Source organism: Gymnodraco acuticeps, unplaced genomic scaffold, assembly GCF_902827175.1.
Source record: "Gymnodraco acuticeps unplaced genomic scaffold, fGymAcu1.1, whole genome shotgun sequence".
Classification (NCBI taxonomy): domain Eukaryota; kingdom Metazoa; phylum Chordata; class Actinopteri; order Perciformes; family Bathydraconidae; genus Gymnodraco; species Gymnodraco acuticeps.
In genome coordinates this window covers 3,381,613-3,397,037 of record NW_022989748.1, presented here as the reverse complement: position 1 = coordinate 3,397,037, position 15,425 = coordinate 3,381,613, and the positions used below count along the sequence as shown (strand labels likewise).

Genomic DNA, 15,425 nt, shown 5'->3' with positions numbered 1-15,425 from the left:
GCACTGTCATCCCACATTGTGCCAAAACAGTCCTCCTGACCTCTGTCGTTAAATTTCACTGTCTCGTGATCAAGTGCCCGATTTATATTGCCTCTCTTGTCGATTATAATTGTTGCAGAGGCTTAACCTGTGTTTCGTTGCTTGGCTCAGACTAGGAGGACCCATTTGCAGCATCATCTCAGTAAATCTGACTCGTTAATCCCCTTTTCTTATGCCCTGGGTACCCTCGGTATAATATTACTGCATACAACTGTGTTCCTGCTGGGCAATTTCATCTCAATTGTTTTCAATTGTCTTCAGTAAGTAGGTAAATCAATTTAATATTAACATGACTGATTGATCACACGCTATTAGCTATCATTACATTGTTATCTCATGTCCACCTTCTACCTATTCTAAAAGTTAAAATCCTCAAGACAGGTGTTGCCCTCTATTGGAGCACACTTTATTTATTTGACACAATTCACTTCAAAAAACCCATTTGCCTTCTTTGAAAAACGAGTATGCATTAAAACAGTTTCCCCTTCAGTGAGTTCAAGAGTCACAACTCACAAACAGTGGGGTGTAAACTCACGCCTCAGAGAGCCTGAGGAGGTAGAACGTCTGACTTTTTGTGATCCTGACAATGGATCTGGCCGGGGGCCTTCAAATCCAGACAGCTCTCACAGAGGTATTCAGCCTCTCCTCCCAAATCACCACAGCCATTGTGCTTGTCGAAAAACCGAATGGATGCAGATTTCAATGCAGATTGTACACAGATGCTCAGGTGTGATAGTGACGGTCACAGGAGAGTGGCAGAACATTCGACACATAGCAACAACACGGAAAGGTCACACCAGCAAAGAATGTCGACAAAAAAACAACAAATGAGGCGGGCTGGAGTTAACCATAGCTCAGTATTTCTGCTAATTACCTGTGGGTGGTTGTTAGTGGGGAATGTCCTGCTTATGTATGCTTATGTAAGCAATCAATGGCTTTAATTAGACTCTTAGGTGGGATTGGGTCCTGTTACGACCCGCCTCCCTACTCAATAGTAGTGGCTCGTGAGGCAGTCCGCAACATAAAACAAAAGTACACAACACGTAGGCACTAAACTGTGATCATACATTTATTGCCACAATACTAAATCATTCCACTGGAGGACAGGTAAAACAAACAAACAGACGGAGGGGACTTGGGCCAACCACACCACGGGCCGTAGGATCCAGAGCCTTCCTCCGCTACCCAAAATCCAACAGAACCTAACGGGAGAAATAAAGCCGCGAAAACCTAATACTAACACGTCCTCCAGGAAACACAACAAAAAGGCAAAAGAGCTCTGACACAGCAGAGACATCAGGAGTAGTGATCGGCCTCCTCCTTCTCCTTCAGTCTCCTCTTTTATGCTCGGCTGAGTGACAACTGGGAACACCTGGGGAAGGCGGAGCCAGGTGTACCTGCACAGCAGAGAGAACAAAGAGTACAACAAAAGGGGGGGAGTACGTAACGGGTCCCAACAGACTACCTCCGAGCCTTAAGCTGCAGTATTGTTTGCCTTCCTGACTTCTCATGTGCAGCACATTGGGATGTTGGAGTATTGTATGTCTGACCCTGTGATGGGTTAGTAATGGTTGGCATGATACTACATCTTTAGGTAGATTTTTAGCCATGTTCACTGCTCTGAAAATGGCATTGCTAATTGCGTTCTTCCTATTTTGAAATATTTCCTCAGTAGACATTTTTTTTCTCTGCCCCCAAGACAACGAAGCCCACTGATTTTGGTGATTCTCTTAGTCTTCATCTTTCAACACAATGAGACCCTTTACTTTATTGTGAAATGTCTCGAAAACAACTGCATGTATTGCCCCTTATTTTGAATGAATATACATTTCCAATGACTTTTTGACCTACTGAATATTCATCTGGTACCTCCATACCCCCATTTTATGTCAGCACACATTTGAGTGTTGAACCGTTGCTTTGTATTTTCAGATTCAGCAACATTTTCAATAGTAAATCCCTTACATTTTGCAGAACCCCCCAAATCTTTTGAGATGCTGTGCAAGGCAGCTTTGGCTACACGCTAAAAACTGCTTTTCTAATGTGATACTTTTCTACATTTAATCTATTTTCCAACATTTCTCGCCTCACTTGAAGCAAGCTTGGCCCAGACGTACAAACGATTGCATGGACTGTCAGTTTAGAGGCTGAAAACAGCATTTTCTGTCATATAGTTGGCAATTATTTCTCTGTTGACTAATTGTTGCAGCTCTAATTGTCACAGTGAGTGAATCATGCTGACGTATGCACATGTACAGCCTGACAGATACTGCTGCCTTGTTGTGTTTTTCGCCTACTTGCAAGGAAAAAATAAGCCATCTGAAGACGTCACTTTTAGAAATGTTATAGACTTAAAACATAACTTATCGGTCATAAAAATAATTAATGGAAAACAATCATTAGTTGCAACCATAACCCACATGTACAGTACATTCAAGATAAATGCAATGTGCTGTTTTAAAAACTGTTCTGTCTTTCACTCTCTACTATTTGTGTGCACGTACAAGCACATACTCACACACACGCACACACACCTCACCAGGGAACACATCTACTGTCAGTGTGAACAATAGAGCTGAACAGATGGCATCAGAAGGATTGAACCCACCTACAATGGTTCCCACAACTTCCCAACATTTCTAGCCCACCCTCCCTTTATTTTCCAACTGCTTCTCTCCCTCCACCCTACTGTGTCCTGCCCAACTACACCCTTCGTCTGCATGCATCGCCACGGCCTCTTCAATGCCATCCAGGCTGCAAGTTTGTGCCAAAGAGGCTGAGTATCACTGGAAGCCCTGTGGAGCTGCACAAAGTCAGCCAAGAGGAGAGGGAGGAGGAAAGAGGAAGGTGTTTTCTCCTGCCAAATCCAAATCTTACTCTCATTTGAGATACGACCTCTGTTAAATCAACCATTTTTAAACATAGCTTCACATGCTGAAACGTACAAACAAATATGTAGGATTCTATGCCCGTCAATTAGCCATCTTATTCCTCTTCTTTCAGTCTTCTCACCTCAGTTAGCCTCTCTTCCTCGCCCCACCTTACATCATCATCACACCTCCCCAACTCAGGGACCTGTTGCTGAGCGCCAGTCATGTAAATGAGATAGTTAGCAGATCAAAAAGCATGGAGAGGTATTTTTTAATAGCAGGAGAGGTGTTGATTAGTGTCAGAGAAGAAGAGACGAGACAACGTGCAGGCAGCCTCTATTACACCCCGATGCTTTCAGGCATATGCTGAAGTGTGAGTGTGTTGACGTGTGTGTAAGTATAGATGTGAGGAGAACACAAAGCAAGGAAATGTGTGTGTATGTGTACGGACTGGTAAGCATTTACTGTACAGTACACCTACAGGCATTGAGAGGCATCTATGTGTGTGTGTGTCATGAAAGTGTCTGTACCTTCCCCGCGTCGGATCATCGTTAATACATAGCCCCATATTTTTTCGACTATAACAGCAATACTGTTGGCGCTGTGAGTTTATGAAGAGGAGATCAGGTGTGGGAGAAAGTGATTACAGGCAGTGGCGTAACTATCGCCGGTGCAGCCGGTGCATTGCACCGGGGCCCACAGCCGTCCAGGGGCCCATGCAAAAAAAAAAAAAAAAGATTTATATATATCATTTTTTTTTGTATATTTTATTTTGGGGCCCCAATGGCATTGACTGGTTCACGCAGTCTTCAACGTAACTTAGCAACCTAAATTAATTTTTAATTTGTCTGTCCAATGACCTTGCTCCCTTTCATGTCATGTGATACTTTGCGTGACGAGCGAACCATTTAATCAACATCAAAAGTTATATGTACTACACATAGCAGCAGCAAGATCGGCAGAATTATAACAAATTGAATAGCTTGCATTTATAATGTACAGCAAACCAAAACACAAGAGCGGCGCTCAAAAGAGAAAGGACAAGAGAGAACAAGGAGATGTAAAGGCTAAACAGACAAAATTAGACAGTTTTTTTTGTCAGACATCGTCCTCGAAATCGAACGCTAACGTTGGTAATGTTGACGTGCAGCGGCAGCCGGAGCCGGAGGCTAACAATAGCTCACCTGCCTCACCATCATCTAGCTCCACAAGTGAAGCTGTATCCGTGGCTGTGCGACCTTCTTCTCCAGCCATGAGCCAGGAGGAGAGGATGGATTTGGCTGTGCCCGGCGGTGGTCCTACAGTTCCCGCAAGGGCCCCGCCCCCGCCCGATAGGGGACTCTATGGCGCTATTGAGACCCCCGACGCCAAGATCATAGGCTATATTATAGCAACCGGTCCATGTAGGCCTATCGGCCCATTCCCCAGAGACACACATCAAGGAAACTCCAAGGTTTCTCCAAGATGTATTACACCACCACTACCAGAGCAGGTATCAAACTGCCACGGACATGGCTGTGTTACTCCCCCACCCTGGACTGTGCCTATTGTGAGCCGTGCTGGCTGTTCGCAGACCGAGGTGCACCGTTCTACAGTGATGCGTGGACATGCGTTGTCTGCGAGGATTGACTCACATGCACAATCTCAGGTCCATGTCGGAGCGTGTGTCATATATGAACAGTGGAAGAAAAACGGGAGAATCGATGCAAACATGGAGAGGAATGCAAGGAATGCATTACAATCACTCTGGCCACTTGTAACTTGGCTTTTAGAGGACATAGGGAGATTCTTGGACAGCCCAACAGTGGAAACTTTCTCAATATGATAGAACTTTTAGCATGTTACGATCCGGTTCTGAAAGAACTTGTTGAGCGACCACAAGGTTCTGTGAAATACTTGAGTACAGCTGTTCAAAATGAGATAATCTACATAATCGCAAAGCGGGTGCAGTGCGACATTCAAGTAGAAATAAATAATGCTCCGTTTTATGTTGTTTGCATAAGTAGGCTATATTTTTCGTTTCGTTTATTTAATTAGTTAATTTCAAGACAACTTTGGGAATTTTGTTTATTTGTTATGAGTTTTAAATATATTTTGAAAGTGGAGAGAGAGAGAGAGACAGAGACAGAGACAGAGAGAGAGAGAGAGAGAGAGAGATTGGAGGGGGGCCCAAAAAAACATTTGCACCGGGGCCAATCACAACCTTGTTACGCCACTGATTACAGGGCATACACACTGCAACTGATATTGCTTTATTGTGACAAATAACTGGCATGAAGACGAGCGCCAGCAACAACGTTAATCACTGCTGTGTGTGTCGGTCGTTATGGAGGAGTCACAGGCATAACGAGTCGTCCTGCCAAATGTAATCGTCTCAAATCTGGCTAATCGTCCAACGTTGACCCATAAAGGTTCCAAATGTGTGTAAACTCCACTATATGACGAGGATCTGGCTTCAGGTGTGTTTATTGTATGTGCAATTTACGTCAACAATTGAGATTTATGAGTATAATCGGGCAGCCGTGTTCATCTATAGTCATTTTGGAGCTAATTGCATTTTAGCGTTGACGCTGAGCATTATGTGTAGCATTTATAATTAGACCTCTAAGGGCTTGTTTTTTTAAATGTTATTAGCATCATGGTTACGTCATTCTTGCCATTTATTTTCCACAGTTCCTGACAGAGCAAAATGAGATTGTGGTCTTTATCTTTAATCTCAATTTGATTGCAGCCTTTAGATAAGGTCGAGTGTTACGTTCCCTCCAAATCTAGGGGTACCAAGGGGAGTAACAAAACACAGAAATGACCAGGCATGAGAAAAAAGAGCGGAAACTGATCTCTGAAGCCACAAAGGGAGGTTTAATTGACCAATGATGGACAAGGAGAAAACGGGCTCACTAGCCAACTTGCAAAGCAAATTAAGATACAAATATATACAGGTCCCACACAGAGACATAGACACCATGCAGTAGTGATGGCAGTTTGACACTGAAGCTTCGAACGGAGCTTCAACCCTGGACTTCCTGTTCCATAGAAGCAGTGCTTCGAAGCTTGCTTCAAATCACGTGACATATGACGTCCGAAGCAGCAACTGCTTCAAATCACGTGACATGTGACGTCCGAAGCAGCAACTGCTTCATTTCCTGAATGAATCACTTGACTGGTTCACGGTCCATTCACACGATTCAATGCACTGCCTCGTCTCGATTCTGACAGGTGACAGGTTGAAATAGTTTCAAATTTGAGTGCTTCAACACTTTATGACCGCTCTAAACAATGCACAATGTGTGGGTTGTTGCTGTTGAGTTGTTGTTGGTATTGCATTTGATATCATTATAGAGCAAGCCAGGAAGAAAGATAGGTCGTTCTGGCTCGGGAAACACTTTGAAATGTGGAGAAGTTGTGAACAAAAAGACAATTATCAGTAATATAAAAACTGTTAAATATTTCAAGCAATAGATAGCCCAGTGGGTACAGCCGGCGGCCCGAATGCGGCGATGTCCTCCGCGCAGCTGGTTCAAATCCCGGAATGGACGTATTTTAATCATTGCTTTTCAACTTTAATAACCTTTAAGGCCCTCTCCGCCCAAAAACATATCTAGCACTCTCTAGTCTCTTCTCAATAACCCAATACACACAATTATCAATCTTTAATTGCAAATAGAACATGATATTCAGTCTTTGTGTGTGTGTGCATCGAATATTTTTCAAGGCAAAGATACGTTAAACCCACTGCAGCCTTGCACTTCGCCAGGAGAGGTCGCTGTAACTGAAGCTTCGAGAAATGAACCTATTTCCGACACAATTGTCCAAGTGGTTCGACGCTTCATTCAAAGCTTCATTTTGCCATCACTCCCATGCAGCACCCATGCAGCACCCATGCAGCACCCATGCAGCACCCATGCAGCACCCATGCAGCACCCATGCAGCACCCATGCAGCACCCATGCAGCACCCATGCAGCACCCATGCAGCCAGAGGAGAAGGGGAGAGTGACTGCAGCTTTTCTCAGGCCCTTTATGGAGGCCCTGATTGGTGATTGGGAACACCTGGAGGAGAAGCTGCACCTGGAGACAATATAGAGGGAGAGAGAGAAAGACACACACACACACACACACACAAACACCAGCACCCACTACAGCACGTAACATTGAGGAATAAATAAATAGCAGTTTAAAGCTGGCACATCAGCGGCTCTTCATTCAGTGTCCGGGGGCTTGCCCGCATGCTTCTGCCCGTGTCTGAATTTCATCGTCCCTTACTCCCCAGCTGCCTCCCTCTCTCTCCCCCCCTGTTCACAGATGGCAGAGGGGTCGGAGCACTTTAATGAATTTTCAAAGGAGCAGCATTGGCAATATTAAAAGGAGCTAAAAAAGTAAACACGTCTGACACTTGGAGTTACACGCATGCGCAGTGTGACATGACGACGCACATATAAAAGGCAAAGCATCCAATCACACGAGAGGATGCACACACGCACACACACACACACACACACCATTATTACTTTCCCCACAAACCAATAACCTCCACAAACACAGAGAGAAAATATCACATCCTACACACCGGTGGGCACTCGTAATTAACTCCATTAGAATGGCAGACACCCGCTGTAAGGTCAAAGGTCAGTTTTAATGATGAGCCTACATATGGCAGCCACCGTGTTGCCTTGCAAGAGATACGAGCTCCACTTCTGCTGATCCATCTGTCCCGTGGTAATGACTGCACCTGGTCTCACACGGGCCAGCGCACACAGGTACAGCGCTCACAACGAGCTGCACACAGAGGGAAACACAATTAAAAAGCAATAAACACACTCACGTCTCGCGGCCACATTGTTTACTAATTACGTCTAATTATCTGTTTGAATCAGAGATTTAAAAAGATTCATTTTGCAGGTGCAGTCAGCGTGAGAGTTTACGAGGCAGCGAGTCCGTGAATGCCTCTGATCCTGACTCGATGAGTTTCATTTGGAGAAGCAGTTAATTGTCAGGCGTGTCCTCATGACCCGTGTTAATGGTTTTCTTTTAGTGAGAGGCCAATGTTTAGGAACCTGATTAGGGAGTTAAGAGTGAAGTGTCAAACATCATCAAAGCATCTCTGCTTTTGCCTCCCCTGCTCACACCAGAGCCTGGAGCAACTATTCCAATCCAGGCTGTTTTTAGCTGGCCTGCATCACACCATATGACTGTAGCCCCCCCCCCCCCTCTCTTCACAAGTGGCTGATAGGAAGGGCTTGGGCTGCCATGGGCATCAAGGCTATTGCTTCCCCCTTTTTTGTATTCCTTCCTTTCTATTCTGTCCTTCTGGCTACTTCAAAAATAGTCTTTATCCCTACCTCCATGTAGCTGAACTCTGGGTCAGAACTCAGCGCTAAGCCCACAGGCCTCTCATTTCCACAACTTCTGATCTCCACAACTTTTGATCACTCATCAAGGTCTGCCAGGCAGAATTCTTTAAAAAGCAGCATTTCAAAAAGTCCCTTAAATCTGCTCAGTGATATTCTTTTCGGCACAAGAGAGTGGACAAGGCCCCTGGGAGGATACGTCAGACTGCATTGTATTAATCTCTCTTCTTCCCTCAAACCATAAAAATCCTATTCCCATATGATATTTTAGCAGATTGCATGAGAGCAGACTCTATTCAGTTACCTTAATGACAAACATGCGAAGAGTGCATTTGTTTGAGTAGAGTACATTTAGAAAAGAGTTGTCTGTCATCATCTAATAAAGTCTGACCTGAGGGGAAAAAGAAAAAGGAGAGTTTTGCAGATTGAGAGATAGAACATGATGGTGTTGCGCTGCTGTTTCTAACAGGAGACAGCTGCAGCAGGAACAGAACATCTGCCAACACACGCGTTCCTCCTCCTGTACTGTCACGCCTGAGCGGCCTTCACACCGGACAGCAGAGTCTGACAAACGCCTGATGAAGTTTGGACTTTCTATATCTGTGCACATCAGGCTGTCACTCACAAAATAATTCACACCTCGACTTGAAGAGAGATTAAAAACAAGTGAGAAATATTTTTTTCTCAGCTGAAAGACGGCCTTAGTTAGGGAGCCAATCTGGCTTCTTGTGTGACTTGTGCAAACTTCCAGATACTTCTGCAGGCTGTGTGAGCCAAGGCCATCTGTAGCCTCCATCAGTGCCTCTAATTCTTTGTTGCAACAGGAAAAAAGAAGAAGTAATGTTTATGTCAGCTCAGATGGAGGGGTGCAAACTCTCTCAGTATCATTGATAACAGGCAGCTCATGTCCTCTCTTCTGCTTCACACCTCCTCTCTCAATTCAGGCATTTTGCAGCTAGCTGGAGTTTCACCAGCCAGAGCCATTTTGTACCATTATGTGCTTTTGTAAGAGAAAACACACAAAAACAGCTGCTCCCATTCCACACTGGTGAGTAGGTTAAACGGTGACACGAGGGACAGGGCCTTTCTCCTCACGGTCTAAATTGACAGACAACAGGCGCTGGAGGTTTCCTTTGCTTCTTCTCGGGCTGCCTTCCAGCTCCCCTGCTTTTGATTTCCAATTAGAGACCACTCAGTCCTGCAGCCATTTTAGAGACAGAGCTCTCACTCTCTTGTGCTCTTACTCTCTCTTTGTGTGTGTGTGTGTGTGTGTGTGTGTGTGTGTGTGTGTGTGTGTGTGTGTGTGTGTGTGTGTGTGTGTGTGTGTGTGTGTGTGTGTGTGTGTGTGTCTGTGTGTAGCTTCCCTGACATTTCAACTGATTTAAGCATTGGCCGACCCACTGTGTAACTTAAACGAATCTGTAAGAGCACAGTATTTCTGGCAGAAAGAGAATACATGTTCATTACAGCTGTTGCTCTGGTGAGTGCATGTGTACTTATGGTTGTGCCATCTTGGCTGTAAGTCGCTGTCTTTTATTAAACTGATATTTGTGGTTGTTTCTGTTTGCACTTTCAAAATGAGCAGCAACATATATAAGCTTCTCTTTAAACAAGGATTATTTAGCTTGCAATGATCTATTACTGTTTTTACAGGGGAAAGCACACTTCAATTAAAACATTTACAGGGTATTCAATATCCATTAAATGTATGTGGTTGTAAGATGCCTTATAAATCAAGTGTTTAATAGCATTAGCATTAAGACCAAACCATACATACATGTTAAAGTTCATTATCTCATTACAACAGAGAAACAGTACCTGGCAAAAGATACTTGTAGATAAAGAAGGACAAATATATTTATAAAGAAATAAAAGATAAAAGCTGCATGAGGTACTTTCGTATCTGATGTAGTTCTCTCTGTGGTATATGATTGTGCATTTTAGTTTTGGAAAGCACAACAAACACAATCTCATAAATAAAATCTTCTTAAGAAAAATTAAAACAAATAGTCACGTAATGGGCCAAGTTAACATTCATTAAAATACATCAATATGAACGTGTGCATTCCTTTGCTAGAACAGTGATAATAAAACCATGCTCCATAAAGTCTGTGTGCTCACAAAAATAAATACATAATACTATTGTGCAATACCTTTGCTAGAACAATAAGTTATAATACTTTGCCACTTTGCAATCTGTGCAAAAAAAAGAAAAGAAAGAAAATGCTGATATTTGGCCAAAAAGTGTGTCTTTTCACAGCATTAGTGGCTGCAATGAGCCTGTTTTGCATTGCACATTTCTTCAAAACGGGGTTGCAGGCTCAGTGGCGGCGCCAGAGATTTTCTTTTGGGGGTGCTGTGGGGTAGCTTGACGTTTCATAGAGGGTGCTCAAACATTTAGGGTTTCCCAGTAATGTACCGGTCGCTACAGTGGAATTTTCTACTGCAACAATCCACACGCAAATACACAATGTGACAGTTACAATGAAGGCTCGATAATCAGCTCACGGCATATAGGTGTAAAGTGCTATTTTTATAAGTGGTGCTACTGTAACATTCTCTCACACCCATATGAAACAGAACTGTAAACAGATTTACTTTTTCTTTATGGATATTTTGCGAATCACTCCCCTTTTAAACTTTATTCTTGTTTTACTGTCATAGTATTTCATACCTGTTTTTCATTTATTCTCTTATTTCTGTATACCTATAATAATAATGATCACATAAGCGTGTGCCTCGGAAATAATTGTTTACATTAATCGTGACCAAACCGTTTGAGACCCACTGAGATAACTTAGACTAAAGTTAGGACTCTCCTCCACCTTGTTGTTGAAAAAGCTCCTTATACCCGTTAGCGTAGCTCGCTAGCACTAGAAGCTAACAACAACGATCGCGGTACCGGTGCGCTCTCTCTCTCTCTCTCGTTCGCGCACGCACACAAAATGGCTCGTTCCACACACACACAGAGCCGAGCTTGAATGAAACACAGAGACCCAGACTACTTGTACTGTAGCATATTCTTTTCGAATCAATAATTGTTCAAATTATGAATAATTTTTTTTCTTTTTTTGTCATAACAATTTTTCCTCCTGGTTTCTTGCGGCCCCCCTGTCATGCCTATGCGCCTCCCAGGGGGGGGGGGGGGGGGGGGGGGGCTTAATGGAAACACAGTCTCTTTCTCTGAGGAGTTGGAAACTGGGAGGTCTAAAAAAGGGTCTAGAAGGGTTTTGACAGAATGATTTAGCGGCTAGTGATGACCGATCAAACCCTCTCAGATATACTGTGGTAATTTGTGGAATAAGAGATACAAGTAATAATTTTCCTAGACATGTAAGGCCAGATCAAAAAGTAATTAACTGTTTCTCAGGTAATTGTCATTTATTATAATAAAAAACCGTCAAATTATTGAATCATTATCCTATTGTATGTAGCTTTTAAGGAAATCAGTTAACCCACAAAGATCCCATATTTGACAACAGCAATGTAAAGACACTAATTTCAATGTATCGGTAGGTGCGGCTGCAGTTGTCTGTGTGACCAAACAAAGCCGACTGTTAAGATGCAGTGTTGTCCCGGCTGACTGTTATGTGATGAATGAGGAAAGTCAAGAGCGGCCGTGTCAAAAAGAAACTCCCTGGAGGAAACTGATGTCCTTGTCCAAGAGCCGCAAAGTCTCAGAGGACTCAATACAAAGCCCAAAATATCCCACCAAGGGCACTTGATGTCTCTCTAAGTTTATTCCACATTTTTGTACATAGTGAAATGTCTGTTGCCATGTTTTCCCTACGTATCAATAGTTTTGTCGTGGAAAGACATTGTGTACATGCTGTAAATACCAAATGTGCTGCTGACTAAAAACATGTGCAATTTGTTCATAGATGTGTCACAGACTGGGTAGCAATTAGTGTCATAGTATGGAAAAATAGTATAAGTCTACTGTCAATATGATCTCTTTTTGATATGGTAAATGTGTACATGTGCAGCTTGTTTCATTGACATCAATCTTTTAGGGTACTGCTTCTTCAGCCTATTTTGGCACAAGAGATGTAATGGTGAGCGATGGTAGTATCCAGGGAAAATTGCCTAATAAAATTGTCACATTGCATTCAAGAAAGAAATCTGGAAGCACACTCAGCGGGTTCATGTTGTGGCTGCCAGTTACTCATCCTGGCAAAGCTTTTCCTGCCTTATAACTACGGCTAGTCAAAACAAAACTTAAAAAAATTGAGTCCATGCCTTCACTTAAGCCCATGTCTGAGCAGTGATGTGCTCACTATGCTGCATCACAGAGGCTTTTTGTAATTCCCCCAGCACTGACCCCTCCAAACATCCCAAAATCCCTCTTGTCAGTATAGAAAAAGACAAACATGAGAAGGAGACTTTTTCTTTGCCTTGTCAAAAGTTTCCATATCGTGTTGTGGGTTCCACACAGCATAACTAAGACCCTGTAAGCAGCTTATCTGCTTAAAACAGGAGGGCGAGAGAGGGTGAAAAAAGTGTCTCCGTCTTCCGTCTCTTTCCTGGTTCACAGACTGGCTTTATTGAAGCCACTAGAGCTTTGGTTTCTCCCTCTCCGCCATCCCTGCCAGTCTAATCCACTTAGGCCCACACTACCTCTACTGTGTTTGATTGGCCAAGCTTCCAAATTTGCACCATAGGACTTTGGAAAAATCAATAATCTTCACTGCACTGCCAAAACGTCCTCTATTAAACACACACGATGTGATTAAAGAAGAGAAATATGAATGTTAAGATGTAGCATAAATGGTTTGCCCAGCTGTAGAGGCATGAGCCATGCTACTCTGGTATTTATACACAATGTTGCCTCATCCCCCTCGTTGCCTCTCCATTTTTATTGTTGTCTCTCATAGCCGTCCCTTCTAGTGTCTCTCACTCTGTCTACCAAACAACAGTAATGCTAATGGCACTGAAAGCCCAGGTGCTTCTAGTGGCTCTTGAAGTCTCACATCAGTCCCTGCCATCCCCTCCCCTGGGTCCAATTGTCCCTGCATGAAGCTTCAAGGTCCTCAGCTGAGCTCCGTGTTTAGCAACAACAGTAGCAGCGAGACTGAATGTGTGTCAGACAGAATGGTAATGAGCGTCCCAGAGATTGAACCCCAGTCTTCCCCCCCCCCTCTCCCTGAAAATAGATTTGTTCTCACACGGAAAACAGATATTGTAATCACATTTTCCCATAGTTGATCCCTATGGGATTTTGTTGCATCCATCTTCTCCCGCTTATCCGTGGTCGGGTCGCGGGGGTAGCAGTTCCAGCAGAGAGCCCCAAACTTTATTTTCCCTGGCGACATCAACCAGCTCTGACTGGGGGATCCCAAGGCGCTCCCAGGCCAGCGAAGAGATATGATCCCTCCACCTGGTCCTAGGTCTACCCCTTGGTCTCTTCCCAGCTGGACGTGACTGGAACACCTCCCTAGGGAGGCGCCCAGGTGGCATCCTAACTAGGTGCCCGAACCACCTCAACTGGCTCCTTTCGACGCGAAGGAGGAGCGGCTCAACTCCGAGTCCCTCCCTGATGACCGAACTTCTCACCTTATCCCTAAGGGAGACACCAGCCACCCTGCGGAGAAAACCCATCTCGGCCGCTTGTATCCGCGATCTCGTTCTTTCGGTTTTTTTGTTGCATGCACACCACAAATGTAAATGAATGCAGGGGGATAGACATCATTGGTTATAAATCATATTACTGGCAAATTCTGCTTAGCAACACAACTAGACTGTGTTTGTAAGCAACCTCAGATTTAGTCCTGAGTCTACTCTTTTCCTCGCACTACACACACTTATTGTCAGCTCACTCCATTTCCTTGTTTTATTGCACATTTGCAAGAAAGCAAATCTGTACTTTGGAAGAGTATATTCGTAGAGGGAGCACTTTAATTGTAAAAAAGGCATACTGTAACAAAAATCCGGTATATATTTATTAGGCTGACAGAGAGTTGGTATAGAGGAAAGGAGAGTGCGGGCCTTTTAATACCTTTGATCAAATGTTTGACTTCCAGTAAAAGTGTGTATAAATGCAGCATACTGGTTCATTGTTTGTGCACCCTAGGGTCTTTGCTTGTAGTGTGGGACATTTTATTTTGGACGTCAGCTGTCAAACTAACAAGCTTGGCGAGATTTAGCAAAGGTCACACGCACAGGGTGAGAGATATCTGAGGGCTACAAAGACATATGGAGGGGGGGGGACACACCTTGCTGCCTGTTTGTGTGGGCACATTTGTTTGTTCTGTGGTTGTGTTACACTGGTGCAAAAGAGAAAAAGGCTTGTTGGTAGTAGATTAGGTTTCTGCTTACATCCTCTCTAAAATCTTGAAACACTGACAAATATTAATGCAAGTTGTGCACACTTTGGATCCTCTGGGGAAACTATCTCAGACGTTTCATGTACCTCGATTAATAAATGATGTTCCGCTCCTGACAGGGACTATTCTTAACCCCCTCTCGGTACAATGCTGGTGCACCATCATTTTTCAGGGCATATTGTGACAGCCTGCATTGAAGTTTAGCTTGCTGTACATTGTAATTTGCTGACGTTTCTCTTCTCTCTTTCTCTCCCTCTTTCCCTTTCTCCCCATGTTCCCAAATGGCCCACTTACAGATGTGACCAAGTATTCCACACTAGGTAAGACTCACTTCATTTTTCATTGCACTGTTCTCAGGAGTGAGTGTTTGGGTTGTCATGTGTTTGGGAGTGATGTGAATTCATAAATATTGAAGAGGGGGGATGGGGGAGGTGGGACCAGGATGCTGTTGTTTGCTCAGTAAGGTATGCAGTCCTTACACACCTCATTTCAGCATTTGTGTATGGGAATACACAGTGGTATTCTTTTTTTCTGGCAAGAGGTCTGTGTGCACTGTGCCTTCAATTTGAATTGTATTCAAATGAGAATCAAATGACCCAGATTGTTCAAAGAATACGCCGGCAGTGTTGACTTAAACAATCATAGCACGGATGGTGTGTATTTCGGACTGTGGAGGGTGTGTGTAAATGTCTCACACGTTAATCTGTGAACTCCACACGTCATCACTGTCCACTTGCATGTCCTGTTCTCAGGGGTTGACTCTTCGTCTCTCAGGGACTTTCTAATCTTTTGCTGACTTTATGGAAGATTTTGGAGATGTAAGGTGTTTGAATTCCAACATTTCCAT

The 15,425-nt window shown here is 43.7% G+C and overlaps 1 protein-coding gene across 44 annotated transcripts in view; it reads left to right on the top strand.

Moving 5' to 3' along the window:
• The window catches only part of LOC117556029 (receptor-type tyrosine-protein phosphatase delta-like), a 373,438-nt gene that overhangs the window by 97,837 nt on the left and 260,176 nt on the right, over window positions 1–15,425 (top strand). For all 44 annotated transcript variants that reach the window (XM_034234138.1, XM_034233905.1, XM_034233829.1 and 41 more), the window contains exon 4: window positions 14,875–14,898. The gene's annotated coding sequence lies outside the window, so the exon portion shown is untranslated. The remainder of the gene's footprint in view (window positions 1–14,874; window positions 14,899–15,425) is intronic.